This window comes from Rhinolophus ferrumequinum, chromosome 13 (genome assembly GCF_004115265.2).
Source record: "Rhinolophus ferrumequinum isolate MPI-CBG mRhiFer1 chromosome 13, mRhiFer1_v1.p, whole genome shotgun sequence".
Classification (NCBI taxonomy): Eukaryota; Metazoa; Chordata; class Mammalia; order Chiroptera; family Rhinolophidae; genus Rhinolophus; species Rhinolophus ferrumequinum.
The window spans coordinates 48,195,156-48,213,265 of NC_046296.1; the positions used below are offsets into that span (position 1 = coordinate 48,195,156).

Sequence of the window (18,110 nt, forward strand, 5' to 3'; positions counted from 1 at the left end):
GGTTCCTCATTGGGTAACTAGTTGGTGTTTTTCAAAGTGCAATTTTAATAGAATAGTTGGGATAGGAGAGCTTCTGATTCCAGGAATCCAATAAATGAGTCAGGTGATGAGCAAATGAACACATCCAAGGATTTTCGCAGATAAGGAAAGAATGGAAACCGCAGTGAAATTGAAATTCAAGCAAGACAGAAAATCATCAATGGAGATGATGATTCAGTAATTTTCATAATACTGATCACATTTTATTCTATTACTTGTTTACATGGCCAAGTGGCTCAGGACCAGGGACCATGTTGTACTCAACTTTAAATACTCAGTATCCATCATTATAACGCCCGAAGTGCATTAGGCTCCCAATATGCTTATACTATATGAATGAATGATCAGCACATCTAATATATGCCTTTTTCCAATCTTATTTTATTGCGCAAGGTTTTAATAGCTGATAGATATAGTAAAATCATAACTTTAAGTATATCACAAATACATTAGGACAAGTCTTCTATGTCATGTGCTAAAATGAATAATGTTAGCTTTAGCAACCATATCCAAGAAATAAGTGTAATTATCATCCCCATTTTACTGATGATAGAAAGCAGCCTTAAAGAAGTTGGACAAATAACCGAATGGCTCAGAAATAGCTAGTGAGAGAATATAGACTTGAACACCTAGTTGCCTCATTCCAGAGCTATCCACACTTATCCACCCATGGTGTTTCCTTATGTTGTACAAGGTCAGACAATTATATTCACGAACTCATCCTAGAAAAAGTGCTACATACCTCACTGCTGAATATCACTCTGGTCACCTATGAAATACACCCCTTGGGAAGCTATGCATTGATGCCAGCACCTCGTCCACCTTTCAAAGTAATTTTGGAACTCTTTTTCTGGAATAGCAATCAGAGCTGTCGTCGTATTACCCTTGATGTCCTGAATGTCATCAAAATATCTTCCTTTCAATATTTAACTTCAAATAAAGAAAGAAGTAATTGGGGGCCAGATCAGGTGAGCAGGAAGGGTGTTCCAATACAGTTATTTGTTTACTGGCTAAAAACTCCCTCACAGACAGTGCCCTGTGAGCTGGCGCGTTGTCATGAAGCAAGAGCCATGAATTGTTGGTGAAAAGTTCAGGTCATCTAACTTTTTCATGCAGCCTTTTCAGCACTTCTAAGTAGCAAAGTTGGTTAACTGTCCAGTTGGTACAAATTCATAATGAATAATCCCTCTGATATCAAAAAAGTTAGCAACAACGTTACAACAAGTCTGCGAACTTAATTGTCAGACTCATTGACTACAGCTGCCCAGATAATTCAGAGCATTTTTTTTTTATTGAAATGCTTGTTAAGAAGGTTAAAACTCAGCTTTCTTACATTTGATATTTCAGTAAAAATATTTCAAGCCCATAATTTAGAGCAGTCCTCTAGATTTAACATTTAACACAACTATATCGGACACATTCAATAATAAAGCACCTAAGATGTTTGCCAGTTTAACTATTTTAACCTTACAAATGTGTGATTCTCTTACTACTCAAACAGAGTTTACCATATACATACGTTTTCCACTTCAAGAATTAACGAAAATGCCAATGGCTGCTATAGTTAATCCTTTGCCTCTGTTTAAAAAGGAAAAGGACAAACCTCTCTATTTGGAAAACACTTCTGGTAGTACATGCCATTTTGATACGGTGGTTCAGCTGAAAATTTAAATGACCTTTCAGTAATTGACATAATAAAAGTAAAGTAAAAGATATAAAAATATATGGCACATGTATTTATCTGAAGCATACTTACTGAAAAAGTAAAGATAGCACAACTGAGTAATAAAAATGAGCAATTGTTATACCTAAGTGGTTTGGAAAATTCCTGACAAGGAATGTGGTGATTAATAGATCTAATGTTGTCAAGAATAAAGCAGGATTATTCTTGTTTTTCACCTTGGTGATTTTGAAATCCTAAGTGAGAGGTTGGATAAGGATGATTGTGGGAAGAACCAGAGAAGTACAAAGAGAGAAAGTAGAGGAAGTGCTGAGAAGAGAAACAAATGTTTATTTTTCAAGTGGGAATCTAGCCCAACACAGAATGAGATAAACCCCATTGGAGAGAACACACTGCATTCTAATCAAGAACAGAGGCGGTTAATGGACAGAATGACTCACCTGATTTTGGATTTTTCTAGGGAACATTTCTAAATCAGGCATCTTTTGTCATGAGTGTCAAGAGAATACAAAGACAGTCTAAATCCAACAAAGGAGATCCTTGATTCAAAAAGGATGGATGAAACCCCATTGATAACAAGCCCCAGAGCAATTCAACCTCCGCAATATTTGGCAGCACATTGAATGTGGCTCATCTCCTTAGGGAATCTCCTGCCCGAAGACTTGTCCAGGATTTTATTATCATTAGTGAATTCTCTCTAATTAGGATGACTTTTATTTAGTACTGAGGTTACATTTATAAAACTGTACCCTGACTGGAAAAAAAAAAGTCAGTGTACCGAGGGGGTACTCCTAGTATTCAATCATGGCTTTGGGAAGTTTGGCACACATCTGATAACTTAACTCAGCAACTTCCAAATGTGTCACATCACTTTGGTTTTACCTTTTCTTGTTACCCAAGGGCATTTGGGCAAAGTTATGAATAATTACCTAGTTGATCAATCAATCCAATGCTCTATAAAGAAATTAGAGTTTTATAGTATTGATGAGTTTTCAAACTAATTTAGGGGTTTATAATTTTGATGGTTTCAGCTGAAAATGGCCTCACGGTTTCATAATTTACAATGCAATGAAGGTTTTCAGATTTTGAGAAATACAATATGTATGAATTCAAGGTGCATCCTTCCCATTTCCATCTTTTTGTCCATCAACCTGAGTTAAAAATTACTTATTTTCTGCAGGGTGCTTGAGGGGGTGTGTAGGAGAACAAATCACAAAGGAAAGAACACTTACCTAGGGATGTGTACTCTGTAACACAAGCAAAGCACGAGTTCCAGTTTGTTCTAGGTCTGCGTATGCTGTCATACTTAATTCCATTGTAAAGTACATATCAGTTCATTCCATAACTGCAGTACATTGGTGAAGAAGGCAGGCGAGTGCCAGAAAAGGAAGAAATGAAGGAAAGTTTCTTCACTGTCTCCTAAAAAGAACGATAAGCAATTAAGCTAACGGCAGTCTTTTTCTGTAGATATTAACTTTCCAATTCCTTTTAGATAGTCTAAATTTGACTTTCAGCAGAACAGTTTAATTTGCCAAAATTAGTCATTTCTGTTTACTGTCCCAAATTTGGAGGACATAAAATTTTGTATAGGGAATTCATTTCTGGAAGATGACCACCGGCGCTCATTCTTGTTTGTCTAGGCGACAGGCATCTGGGACCAAGGTCTCTTCCCTCTCTTAGAAAGAGGAAGCTGCACCCAAACTCAGTTCCCTAAGACCCCAAAGACCTTTACGTGCAGCTGGCTCACCTGGCAACTTCTGTGAACAGTTAACAACTAACCCAAACTGTCCAGTGCCCAATAATTTGATCATCTTCTCACCGACAAAATTGTTTTGTGTCAGGTAAGAGGCAATGGTTAAGGTCCTTTCCTGGAATGCCAACTGCAGTAAAGAGTTGACTCGGTGAGTCTGAGATGCTCAAACCGTGCATATTCCAAAAAAAAAAGTCTGGCCTTCAACTAATCTCTAAGGCCTTGGAATGTCCTGCCTGTAAGAAAATCTCTACTTATCTGGGAGTCTTGGGCTACACTAGATAGTCTATGCTAACAATGTGATATATGGTTGGGGTCTTGGGCCATGTGGTACCAACCCAACTTGACCTCTTGAGTGGTCAAGCCACAGGGTGCTAAGGTCAGCCACATGGGTGCTTCATGGCTACATGATCAACCCTCAGTAAGACTGAACACAATGGGTTGTGGGAACTTCTCTGGTTGACGACATGTATTATCACACATTGCTAGAAGATTTAAACACTGTCTGGACAACTCCCCGGGAAAGGATGACTGGAAGCCCATGCTTGGTCTCTCCTAAACTCTGCCCTATGTCCATTTTCCCTTTGCTAATTTGAATCTGGATCCTTTCACTATAATAAACCTTAAGTGTGAGTATAACTGTTTTTGTAAGTTCTTATAGCCAATTGTTGAACCAGAGGGCGGTCTTAAGAACTGGTGACAGTGACCCACATTACATGTCCAATAATCTGCTGGCCCCATGTTCATGAGGACAGCAGGAAGATTGGGGGACTTATATCTTCTCTTATCACCGTTGGCTCAGAATTTCCCAAGTGTAATCTATTCCTTACTCCACTCCAAATTGTGAAATTCATTGACAGCAGGTGCAGAAACCATGAGTTCTTATTCATTACATCACCCATTATTAAGATATTTATGAACAAAGAGAAAAGCAATTTTATGCTTTTCCTGTTTCATTCATTATTTTGAAATTTTTAATTTAAAAATTTGAACCTTCAATAAAATTGTCTTTGATTTCTTTTTGGATGCCAGTTTCATTGAGTTATATAAGAGATCCTTTATTTGCTACCTAGTATGAAATTCTCCTACCCACTGTTGATTAAAAATGCATAAAAATACCAGGTAAACAGAAATAATTAAGAAAAGAAAGCTACAGAGTATCATAAGAGCTAAAGTAGAAAAAAAAAAGCCATGTCAAAAACCTCAAGTTTATTACATGTTTATTCCAGTAATTTAGGATTCCTACGAAGTGTTTAACTATATTATTGTCAGATTCCAAGAAGGTATCATTGACCATATATAGATTTTCTATAAAATGTCCCCATTAAAAAGCACAGATTCACACACTTGCAATATATAGTATAGTTAATGTTACAACCCATGAAGAGCCTTGGTTACCTACCTGTGTCAATATGTCAAAGATGATGCATAGATCATTTTGCAGGAGTGAAGTGGACAATTGCTACCAGCGTAGGCCAAGGCCAAATTATGAACTATGTGAGATTTGCCTGTGCCTCCAATCTTATTCTCTTTTCTTTGTCCCAGCTCCTTACTACTAACCACCACTCCACTCTCCCCGCCTTCCAAGTAGCTGCTCACATATTTGTGCATTGCATGCACATGGAACCCACTATTCTCCAGGGGAGAGTAGGTGCCGTGTGTGGCATAGAGTTTGCGCATTGGAGGCACTCAGTGTTGAATACAGGAACAATAGCACTATTTTTATACACACACACTCAGCTTTCAGGGAGGCATTCCTTTTACAACTTAAGATTCAAGATTTAATCAAATAACTACACATCCCCTTGTGCGGTTTTGATCTTTCAAGTTTTGTGTCTTCTATGAAGATCCAATCTTTTTGTATCTTAAGTATCAAAATAGACTAGTCACATAATTTTCATATCAATTTCCTTTTTTAAAAAAGGACTCTTGCTTTTGTCACAGTTTGGAATGGGGTATTTATTTAGTGAATATGAGTACAATAGACAGCTAAAGTAATTTGCACCTAACAGAATAAAACCTATTTTTCTTTTATTGCAAGAATTGCTATTGGTGTCTTAAATAAATCCTCCAAAAGACGTCTCTTATTGCTGTGATACTTTATTATTATTATTATTATTACTATTATTATTTTTACCTTTCTGGCACTTTCCTCATTCTATCCTATACTAAAATTAGTCGTAATAGTTTATCTCTTCAAATGGATTGTGAATTCCTCGAGGGAAATGACCTCATTTCTACATGATCCTAGAACTGCTGTAACAGTACTTATAAGATGGTAGTTGCTCAATAAATATTGGTTAAACATACAAGTAAATAGTTGGTTCCTACAGGAACCCTGTGGTGTGTGTGTGTGTGTGTATGCGTGTGTGTTCTTTGTTCCCTGTATTAAAGCTCAGGTTGAGTATAACAGAATTAAAGACTAAAGCTAAGCTATGGGATATGAATAAGTTCTATCCACCTTAAGGTTTTTGTGGACAAAGCCAACCGTTATCTCATCTACTCACTGCACCAAGTAAACGGTTACAACCAGCAGCTACAACCAAAAACGGCTTCTGCAAACTCCAGCTGCCATCTCCCTCTTACCCACCTTGCAATCACCTTGCATTCTTGACTGATGCTCAAACTTCTGGATCATAGCCCGCCATCTGGACGTCTGTCTCCTCCAAAGGCATTGTCTGTACTGGGCCACTGCTCAGTTGCTAGTTAGTAACACAACTAGAGCAAAATGTCCTACTCAGGAGCGTAGAAAAAAAATTTTTTTTTTTCCCCGACAGCTATATTGCCAAACATCCTTCATTCCAAACTCCATCCTAATTCAATTCTCCATTTAACAATATATTATTTTTGCATTAAGAACAAATTTTGTTAGAGGTTTGCCCAGAGAAATAGCCCTTCTCTACATTTTTAGAAATTTCAGTTTCAAAACGGACTCATTGGAAGAGAAACAAAATCATTGAGTGGTTAAGGTCGGGGCTGGAAAGTTCCAGGCTTGCCAACCGGGCCCAGTCAGCTGCCTGCGACTTTCCACACATCAGCGAGTTCCCCTCATAAAAGGTTTACAGCTCAAGTCAGGCTGGCTGCAGACAGAGTAAACCAACAAAGTACAAAAAAAGTGAGGGAAAAACAGTGTGAGACCAATTAAAACAAATTGGTAATGAAAGCAACAGCTGGATGTCAACATGTCCTGCTCTGTTAATGGCATGTCAACGGGGTGATTTTTAGAGAAACCGGTGTTGTCTGAAGGAAAAGAGAGACCAGCACCCTAACGGGACTGAGCAGGCCTGTACCTCACCAGAGGATTCCTGCCCACTCACTTGGGAAGGCCACCTGTGCAGATGAAAACCTCTGCAAGAAACTGTTCCCTCTTCGTAAAGCCTCCCTCTCAACTATCACCGCAGGGAATAACATCCCTTTCACCTCAGTGCAGAGCTCATTTAACAGATGCTGTCATGCCAGAGGAGTACAGCCAATGCAGCCTGAAAAGCACTGGGATGTCAGATAACCTGGTTCTGAGTCCGGTGCTGTCATTACGACCTTTGATCCTGCTACAACTCAAACACCTCATCTGTAAAGAAAGGAATAGAATAGCCCTTTTTTGTCTGCAGGTGTATCTTGAAGATGACACGAGGAAAATACATGTGAACGCAGTTTGGAAGTTATTAGGTTGGTGCAAAAGTACTTGCAGTTTTTGCAATTATTTTTAAACCTTTTAAACTGCAGTTAATTTTGCACCAACCTAATACAAATATTGCCCATCAAACATGGAACTCTTCTTAAATGTCTGGCTGTAGTGTTTTGGCAAACTGGTTTCATAACTGTTCCATAACTGAACCACCTGCTTCCTCTCAAAGCATACGCTCAATGCAGGACCACATCATTTAGTGAGAAACTGTACATCAGATGTGATATCACATGCTGGTTGAGTGCCTATTTGGTAGCTATTTTAATCATTTTGCTCTCATAAAAAGCCTCTGGTGTCACCATTCTCCTTTACAGATAAAGAAATTGAGGTTCAGAGAGGTTAAGTAAGTTGCTTAGTCACACCAATATTTAGTTGCAGAACCAGGAGTTGAATCACAAAGCCTTGGCTTTAAATCACCATGCTACACCCCTGCCTTCATTTTCCCCATTCTAATGTAACAGGATGTTGAAATAGGGTCAAACCCCAAAAGCCAACAGCAAAATAATATGTGCCAAGGACCAGGATGGAGCCTGAGGTCATTAGAGTTTCCACCCAAGAAGTCAGCTTTAACTTAAGTGGTAAACCAAATGAGATACTTCACTTCTTTCTAAGAAGTGAGTTTTTTCAGCTTGTCCCACCCTCCCCATGACTCTTGTAAACTTGATTTGCTGAGCCACTACCCCCACGAGCACACCCCATATCTCTTTCAAATGTGGAGGTGATATTTTCATCTCAAGGTGAGGGGAAATAGAGTCCGTAGTTAAACCCTCTCTGTCCCAACCTATAGGACAGATAGGATAACAGTGTGATTTCCTGCCTTCCTGGGCGGGCAAACCCATGAGGTTTGGAGACAAATGCTGAGGACTTAAGGCACTGGCTTTAAAAAATATTGTCACAAGTCCAGAGTAAATAAAAACTTGATTTCTTAGACATAGTACTGTGTCTCCCTATTTCTACTTATACTCTCCATTTGTTAAAAATTAATTACTGATAATTAAGACTCTTACTATATGTAAAAGAAATTGCCTCACTACAAAACTGCTGCTCTTCCGATATTTTTCTTGAGCCCCTGGCTACTCTTCACTCTCCGGCCCTCCCCTCCGCCCAGCACCTAAGAGCAGAATGGCGGGGGAGGAGGTGGATGGGTGTGTGGTGTGTGTGGGGGGAAGGGGGTGGTGAGCGGTGGTGAATCTCACCTGGCCTGTTACTAGGATGTAGCTTTGGAGAAGGCTGCTGGGATGTCACAAACATGACATTAGGGGTCTGGGATGCGTTGATGGCAGAATGGATCCCCTATTATCTGTAGTACTCCACCAGCCAGATAGTTGGAGTGTGGTTGGCCTCCATGCAGATTTTCAAGGCCTTTCCATTATCATCTGATCAGTGAACGAAAGGTACGCCAGTGATGTCATCTTTCGTGGGCTCCTTTGCGGGAGTTGAACTCTTCCTAGCAGGAATGGCCACGCAGGGGGTGAATCAGCCTTTCTGTGCTTCTCCGGATCAGCAGAGTCTGGGATGTGAAATTCACTCACAGAATCAAGCTTCTCTTTCCTCTTCTCCATGAGGTCATCAAGCATTTCTGCCTGCCTTGCAGTCTGAGGGAAGCCATCTAGAGGAAAAAGATTTTTGTATGGACAGGTGTCCAAATTCTTCCCAATGCACTCCACTACCATTTCATCGATCACCAGTTTCCTGGCATCCACAGTTGCCTTCAGCTTTTTTCCCAGCTCTGAGCCAGAAGCCACCATGGCCCTCAGCATGTCCCAGTAGCCAAATGGCAGACACAGAAGTTTTGGGCCAATGTGGGTGTGTGGGTACGCTTGCCAAGCCCAGAAGGCGCCAGCAGCATGGACTGATATCTTTAGGACACCCTGGGCTGGTTCAGCCGCAGGCACGTTGGGAGCCATGACTGCCAAAGGCCCTCACTCTTTCAATCCGCCTGTACCTGGAGTATACACTTTAATTACTGATCTTGTGACCGACCAGCTATGACCCAGATCTTTTTTTTTCCTCTTTTAATTTACTACATGGAGAAACTAGAGAAACTATGAAAACTTCCCACATTTTCATTCAATGTCAGGAAAGACAAATTCCTATAAGGGAGTTGGAGTTAAAGAGGAAGAAAACATTAAGTTGCTCTATGAATTACTACACCCTTTTACAATATTTAGTTATGCTTTCCTAGGCCTAGGAGTGGAAAACGGCTAGGGGTTTAAGAAATATTATTGTCAGGGCAGACATGGAGCATGGTTTGAAACCAGCCACACGTTTTAGAGGGAGAACACTTAGGGGAGGAAAAGGTAGGACCAAGGAGACTCTTCGATCTATGTTAACACATCCCCAGGCCAGGCCAGATACTTTGAAGTTCTCTGTGTGTGGAACTTCTGTCTGGCTCTCAGCCCCCAGCCTCAGGCTCTGATAAAGCAGCCAGCTTGTGCAGTGCTTCCTTAAAAGCCAAGGGCCTTTCAAGTCTCTCTCTGATTCCTTCCTCTTCGCCACTCTTCCTCCTGTCTTTAGGGTTGTGCTTACTTCTGTGTGATGTCAAGCGTAAAATGAACCATGCCATCATTTCCCCAGCCAAGAATACGTTCTTATAGACCCGTCTAGTCATGCATCAGGGATTGAGCAATTGCAGGCCTACAGAATAAAAAGAAAACTAAGCACAAATAAACACTGTACCAGTTTGGTGGAGGGGAACAGGGGATCTAAGCAGCAGACGAGCCAACATTTGCTGGTTCCCTTAGTCTTCCAGGAAATGAGAAATGGACTTATTTGCATGCAAAACCATGGAGAAAATTGAATAAAATTCCTCTACATGTATCTATATCATATATACATACATATATATGTATGTATATATGATATATATGTATCTGTATCATATATATATGATATAGATACAGATATATATATAAATATATACATAGGCAACTTTAGCCATAGTTTATAACAGAAGTCCAAAGTTACAATTTATGCACACAACAGTTCGTTTCCTCTCATATGGGCAATTCTATAATTAAATAATTGATGATACCAAAAATACAATTTCAAAAACTTTAATAATTCACTGAGATTATAAAACCTCATGAATATCAAGAGACTTAATCTCTCTGAACAGTCAGCCGGCAACTATCCTTGGAAACGAAGCTGTGGGCCAACTGGCAGAAGCCTTTAACCCTCCTTCCAGATTTTCCTCAGAAGAGGGTATTCTATTGATCTAGTGTTCTTATAGCATAGAATCAACACATCTCCAAAGTGGGAGTGAGAAACTCCATTTGTTACCACCTGTTACGTGCATATATCATCCGTTATTTACTTCTCACAGTAGCCCTATCAGGTTGTCAGTATTATCCCCATTTTACAGATGAGAATATTGGCACTCAGACAGCTTGTGTCATTCTCAGTGATGGCAAAGCTGAAATCAGAACACAGAGCCCCTGAATCAGAGTCACTACACAGAGTCACGACAGAGCAATTACTAGCACCTTACATTGCTTCCCCTCTCGCAAGAATTAAAATGTACAGGAAGTATTCAACTCAGTGAAGGAGCTCATGAAATTGTTTATTGGCAGTTCTAGAGTTTTCATCCCAGAGCATTTTGTCACCACAGTGTTTTATCTTTCTCACCAGGTACAATGCCATTATCATTGGATGAAGTTCAAAGTGGGAATCCTTGAAGTTGGGCCGGGCAGGGCTGGTTTCATGGGTGTGCAACCTGTGCAGTCTCACAGGGGCCCACATTCAAAAGGGACCTGTTTGGTTTAATGCTCTGCTGTCCCTTTCTTGAAGTTCTTCATAATTTATCTTTGAACTTACGTGTTGTAAATGAAGCCCAGTGGGATAAGGAAGCATGATTGTGAGCAAAGGAGATAAGTGCAATGTGCAGATATGCATGTCTGCTCTGTTCCTTTACTGCCTGTTTGCACAGAACATTGGATATGCCCCAGGAACACAGAACTCCAGTGAATTCAGGATTCATGGGAGTTCAGCCAGACTCAAAGCAAGTATAAAATAAGCATGTTCCATCTACAACTAAGTAAGCAGGGGCACTGATAGCCCCAAGAGGCTGTGCTTCCCTCTAGAACAGAATTTGCTTCAAACTCAGAAAGAAGACGATGATGTTCAAAGACATAGTGACCAAGGAAACCTATCATATCCTTTCTTATCTTTCAGTCCTGACTCACCAATAAGCTAAAGGTAGACAATGTTGGTAGATGCTCATGTGTCAAGTGAAATTAAAAAAAAAAAAAATGAGTTATTTTTGTGTACCTATTTCCTCTCACGCAGAATATATGCATGTCCTGAGAAATATGAATTGTGTGATTTTGGTGATATCACATAATGACTAAATGCTTTAGATTTGCATTTAAAACTGGCATTGGGCAATATGAAGATGAATGGTAAAATTCATGCTAATTATTTAAAATTTAATTTTCCATACTTAGGATGACATTGTATAGTAAGTAAAAGACACTATGACAAGTCAAGGAAGATAGAGACCATCAAAGGAAGGAAAAAGCTTTTTATTTTAGTACCTGTAATGGCATTTTTTTTCCTGCTGTTTGAGCAAAAGCCCTTTTGTTTTTTTTTTGCTCTGGGCCCAGCAGATTAAGTAGCTGGCCCAGAACTAGGCAAAGACACGTTTTGCAGCCTCCAACATGCAACCAGTTTCCACACCAGCTTGACCTTTTGTGTCCTGGGTGTAGCCACAAGATCTTGAGATCAACTGGGCGTACAATAACAGAGGACTCAGAAAAAGACATTTAAAGTCATGACCCTAAGTACACGGGATTTACATTCTGTTTCTAGAGCAAAAATATTTTATTTCGGTGCTACTGTGAAAATAGGATATTAACCTAGGGTATAGTTTACAGCTGAAAGATTTGAATTACACACATTTATCCCATGGTTTCAAGATACAGGTATTACGACTTGCCTGAAATATGGGGTTTGGGCTGCAGAGTCTAATGACATTGTGACAGGGAGAGTTGTAACTGGTCTTTGGAATTGGCATATTTTCTATGAGATGGATGGGGAGAGTATACTTGAATGGTTAATAGCATAAACTCAGTAAATAGACCCAAGTTCATCTATTTATTGCTAAGTTAAGACAAGATCTGGGTTTACCCAACTGTAAAATAGAGATAAACATCCCTACCTCAAAGAATATCGTGAATATTACAGGACAGTGCCAAACACAATCAATCAATACATAAATATATCAATACATAAATAAATCATATATATAAATATACATTTATATATATAAATATATACATATATGTGTATGTGTGTGTGTGTATATATGTATATGTATGTATGTGTGTGTGTATATATATATATATATATATATATAAATATAATTTATAGTGTTTGTCTCTTCTCATCTGGAAGTAAATTCCTTCTGAAAGCTCACTCTTATCTCTCCTTGAAGCCAAGTAAGGTTTTGCCTGACCCTTCATTTCCTTGGAGGAACTTCTTCTCTTAGGCACTGAGCACAGTCTTTTGGTATTTTTCATCTAAAGGTAGGCTTTAGAGCACCCATCCATTGTAACTTTTAAAAGATAAAGTATCTAAGTCATCACCCTTACTCTACACTAAAGTCTGGGGTACTATTCTGGACATCCTAAAATCTCAATGAATGTGTATGGAATAAAGAACTGACCTCTGCTCCTCATGAGTTCAAGATACTATGGACAGTTTTAGGTATGAAAGGAGTAGGAGGTTTTCCATTTGAACATCTGGAGAAAAGTCAAGAAGAAAACACTGGGCTCTCCTAGAGCAGGCCTACTGTATTCACCCTGGACTACTTGTTACACTACTACTAGGGATTTTTTATGGTGTAGCATTGACTGAAAAGCAAAGTCCAAAGTCCTTAGCACGGCATTCAAGACCCTACCAATCTTGTACCATTCTACCTCTCCAGCACCATCTACTGTTTTTGGCCTGTATCTATTTGAATGTACTGTTTGTTCTGCCTGGTAAAGAAGTCCTCCCCTCCCTCACCCTTTCTGGCGACTCAGTCCTCAACTCAAAACTTACCTTTCCTTCCATTCCACCTCTTCTACACAGAGGTGCTCCTTCTTCCTGTTCTCATAGCTCTTCTCTCACTGTGGTATATCTTCCTTTTCTTTATATCCCTGAATCATCACATGGCAACTGACATACTTGGTGTTTACTAAATGAATGAATGAACTCTGGGTCGCATCCACTCCATAATTTTTCTCCACTATTTGTCATTCTGTCTCAAATTGGTTCATTTCTGGTCCATCACAAAACTATTACAAGCGGACTCTTAGCATGTGGACTTAAAATTAACAGCTTCCACTATCTGCAACTGACCCGGCACATCCAAGACATCTATTAATCTATAATTGTCATTTTTTATTAGACTTAAATTTTAATTATTTGATGAGGCTCCTCTGCAGGAAATGGTCCTTTAGCTGATAAGTAAGACTAAATATAGCCCCAGCACCCACATCTAAATGTGGCTCGTGATTTTCTACTGTTACATACCAAGTAACTATATTTAAGATATATGCCATTTTAAAACAAAGTAAAAACAATCAAACCAAAAACCTCAATGTCTTTACCAGAATGGCTCTCAAAAACAACTAATTGCTAATTTGAGGGATGGAAGTATAAACTTGGCTAGGGCTGCTGTAACATTGTACCACAGACTGTGTGGCTTAAAAAAGGGAAATACATTGTCTCCCAGTTCTGGAGGCTGGAAGTTTGAAATCAAGGTTATCGGCAGGGTTGTTTCCTTCTGAGGACCGTGAGTGAAAGATCTGTTCCAGGCTTCTCTCCTTGGCTTTTAGATGGACATCTTCCCCATGAGTCTCCTTACACAGTGTTCTCTCTGAGCTTATCTCTGAGTCCAAATTTTCCCTCTTTATAAAGACGCTGGTCACAGAGGATTAGGACCCATCCCAAAAAGCTCATCTGAACCAATTATATCTGCATCCAGCCTATTTTTTAAAAAGGTCACATCCTGAAGCCCTGGGAATTAGGACTTCATCATGTGAATGTGGGGAGGCATCAGTTCAACAGATGTAGCAGAAGACACACACACACACACACACACACACACACACACACACACGCAGTTTTCAGTGAAATACAGAGTTGAAAATCAATTTGGGCAGTGGTTCCAGGTATGACAAGAAGCAATTCACTATCAGCTTCATTACACAGTAAGAAAAAGCAATCTGGAAAACTATTTCAGTGAATAAGTGAGCCAGAATGTATTTTAATAAATTAGTCATTTAGTATGGCGGATACATAAGGTCTTGTGAGGGAACAGAAGTAGATGAAAAAGAGAGCTACGGGGACCTGAAAAGTCCTGCTGTGCCAGGCAAAGGATTTGAGACTTTATTCTCAGATTCTTAACTATCCTCCTCAAGTACTCCCTCCAGGTAAGGGAGAATGACAGAACACCTTAATAAGGTCTAGGGATACAGCCTTACAGGACCTGCTACTGCACAAAATGTCTTTGAAGTCTCAAGGTTCATCCTAAAATTTCATGAGCATTTTGCCTTCAGCTATATAATTAGGAGTACTTTATTCTAGTCATGTCCTTCTTCACATTTTCAAGCAAAATTTTTGTCTGGAAAATTGCAGCATTCTCTCTAGTCTCTTGGAGTTACTCTTAGCATACCATTTTGACATAGTGAACAGGAAGGTGACAGACTGGAAGATGTTTTCCATGTTTAAAATTGACAAGAGACTAGTTTATAATATGCCAATGAACTCCTTCAAATCAGAAAAAAAAAAGTGGAAACAAAAACCCCCATGAACACATTTATAAAATGCATTTAGAAAGAGAAATCCAAAAACACTAGAGTAGCTGAAGTCTCTTTATATTCATGAAGCTGTTTCTGGGTGCCCTATTCTTCATCTCTATTCCACCGATCTATTTTTTTGTTACCATACAATCACTCACCATTTCTGTTACTATGACTTTGTAATTTATTTTACTATTTAGAAAGATAATTTCTCTCTCATTCTATTTTCAGTGTGGCCATAGCAATGATTAGCTTTTATAATTCCATATAAAGGTTAGAATGACTTTGAAAAATCCCTCTTAAAAATTATATTGGAAGTTTTATTGCAATCGAGTTGAACTTACAGATCACTCTTTTATTCATTCAACAAACATTTGTTGAGCACCTGTCATGTGTATGACAATGTTGACGTTACCAGACACACAAATGAAGAAAATGTGTTTCTTTTTTGTTTGTTTTTTTCTGGAAGTTACTCCTGATATTGTGGGAATGGTGTTGATTTTTTTAAGTAGATGTCTTATCAATTAACCAAAATGACAAATACAACAAAGGGAGCAAAGTTCCTACAAAATATCAGTACCCAGGGCAAAGATAAGAGAAATTTCTAGGGGCAGAGTTGTCTCTTTAATGAGAATACTACATCGAGATAGTCAAGGCCAGACTATACTGGCATGCACTATTTGTCCTCATATTTATCCAATACCAACAAAGATAATTGACATTCCTAGGATAAAATGAGCTCCCAAGCAAGAATAACCAGTTACTGAGAGGCACAACTACAAATTATAAGAAGATAGAGAGAGTATAGAATGAACAACCCATGCTTGGTGAGGCACAAATATTGGACCAGATAGTTTAAATTTTTTAAATAAACATTTTAAAATACATTGAAAGAGATCAATGAGGATATCAGAGCAGGACAAATAGAAATATGGGTTCAAAAATATAAAGAATTTAATAGACAAGAAATATAACTACATATGTAGATTAGGATAACAAAATTGCTTCCTGGAAGATCTAACAAAGGAACTCTCTCAAAAGTCATGAAGAATGACAAAATGATTTAAAACTTTAAAAGAAAATTTAGCATATACACAATAGATGTCTGGGAATGAAAAAATAAAATGTAGAAATAATTTCTAAAAAATCAGTGACAATTTATCAGAATTAAAGGTAAAAATATAAAGAAAGAAAATTTGATGAATATTGAAGAAAGGAAATATTCTAGAAGTTTCCAGAGAAACAGAGTAACACCCACAAAGAATAAAATACCCAATTTATATCAGGCTCAACAGCAGCTGAACATTAGAGAAAAGAACGTAATGGAATTTCATGTGTCAGGTGTTGAAGTTCCAGTACACCTTAATCTCTCAAAGCTTCATATGACCTTTGGGACGCAAATTGCACACTATTTCAGGAAAACCATTAAGAAGATGACAGCAATGGAATAGAGAAAATGTTCAAATTCGTTTACAAAGCAATTAAAACAATGAAACCAAAACTCAACAAAATTGCAAAAAAGAAGGGATGAGTCAAAGCTAAAATCCAGTATATTACTTAGAGTTCATTGGACAAAACATATCATATGATTATCTAAAAACAAGTTTTAAAAAACTCATCAAATTCCTCATTCATTCTTTATTTTACTTATACTTTTTCCAGGTTTATTGAGGTATAATTAACAACTATTTTTTAAATAAATTTAAGGTGCAAATTGTGATATTCTAATATCTGTATGCATTGTGAGATGATTTACCACAATCAAGAGAATTAACATATCCATCAACTCAGATAGTTACTGTGTGTGTGTGTGTGGGTGTGGGTGTGTAGTGAGAACACTTAAGCTCTGATTTCTTAGCAAATATCAAGCACTGTATATACAATACAGTATTCTTAACTATAGTCTCCATGCTATACATTACATCTGCAGAATTTATTCATCCTACACAATTGAAAATCAGTACCCTTTGACACAGCTCCTTATTTCCTCTATCTGTCAGTCCTTGGCAAACACCATTCTACTCTGATTTTTTGATTCCACATGTAATTTGGATTATGTGATATTTGTCTCTCTGTGTCTGACTTATTTCACCTAGCATTCTGTCCTCCAGGTTCATCCATGTTGTCAAAAATGGTAGGATTTCCTTCTTTTCCTTTTTCTATGACTGAATCATATGTCATTATATATATATATATATATATATATATATATAGACAAGAAATATAATATATAAATAAAGACAATTTATATATATATATATATATATATATAAATTGTCTTTATTTATTCATCTGTCGATGGACACTTAGGTTGTTTCCATATCTTGGACATTGTTGGTTTTTTTTTTTTTCATATCTTGGACATTGTGATAGTAGCAATGAACATTGTAGTGCAGATATCTTTTTGAGATGCTAATATAGTTTCCTTTAGATATATACAGGAGGTGCCAAAAAAATGTATACACATTTTAAGACAGGAAAACACTGTATTTAAATTATGCTGATGGTAACCACTTTCAGCACCTCTTGTAATTGCAGAAGTCAAATGTGACTTGTATTCATCTTTTGTTATTGGTATATATTAAGTATTACAATTTTAATACAGCGTTTTCCTTTCTTAAAATGTGTATACTTTTTTTGGCACCCTCTGTGTTTACCCATAGTGAGATTGTTGGTTAATATGGTAGCTCTATTTTTAATTTTTTGAGGACCTTTCATACTATATTCCATATGCCTGTATCAATTTACATTCTTTGCAAGAGTGTACAAGGGTTCACTTTTCCACATCCTTGCCATCCTTAATTCTATTTTGCCTTTTCGATAATAGCAATTCTAACATGTGTAAGGTTATATATCATTGTGGGTTTTATTTGCATTTCACCAATAATTAGTGATGTGAGCACCTTTTCATATACCTATTAGCCACCTGTATCTCTTCTGTGAAAAATTGTCTATTTAGGTTCTTTGACCATTTTATAATTGGGTTATTTGGTGTTTTTTGTTGTTGTTGTTGTTTTGGTTTTGTTTTTTTTTTGTTTTGTTTTGTTTTGCTATAGAGTTGTTTGAATTCCTTATATTTTGGATATTAACTCCTTTTCAAATGTATGGTTTGTAAATATTATCTCCCATTTCATAGGTTGTTTCTTTAGCCTGTTGATTGTTTCCTTT

At 37.9% G+C, this 18,110-nt stretch overlaps 1 pseudogene; it reads right to left on the minus strand.

Moving 5' to 3' along the window:
* Positions 1 to 8,362: 8,362 nt before the first annotated feature.
* LOC117033292 (adenylate kinase 2, mitochondrial-like) lies at positions 8,363 to 9,062 on the minus strand (annotated as a pseudogene).
* Positions 9,063 to 18,110: the final 9,048 nt, after the last annotated feature.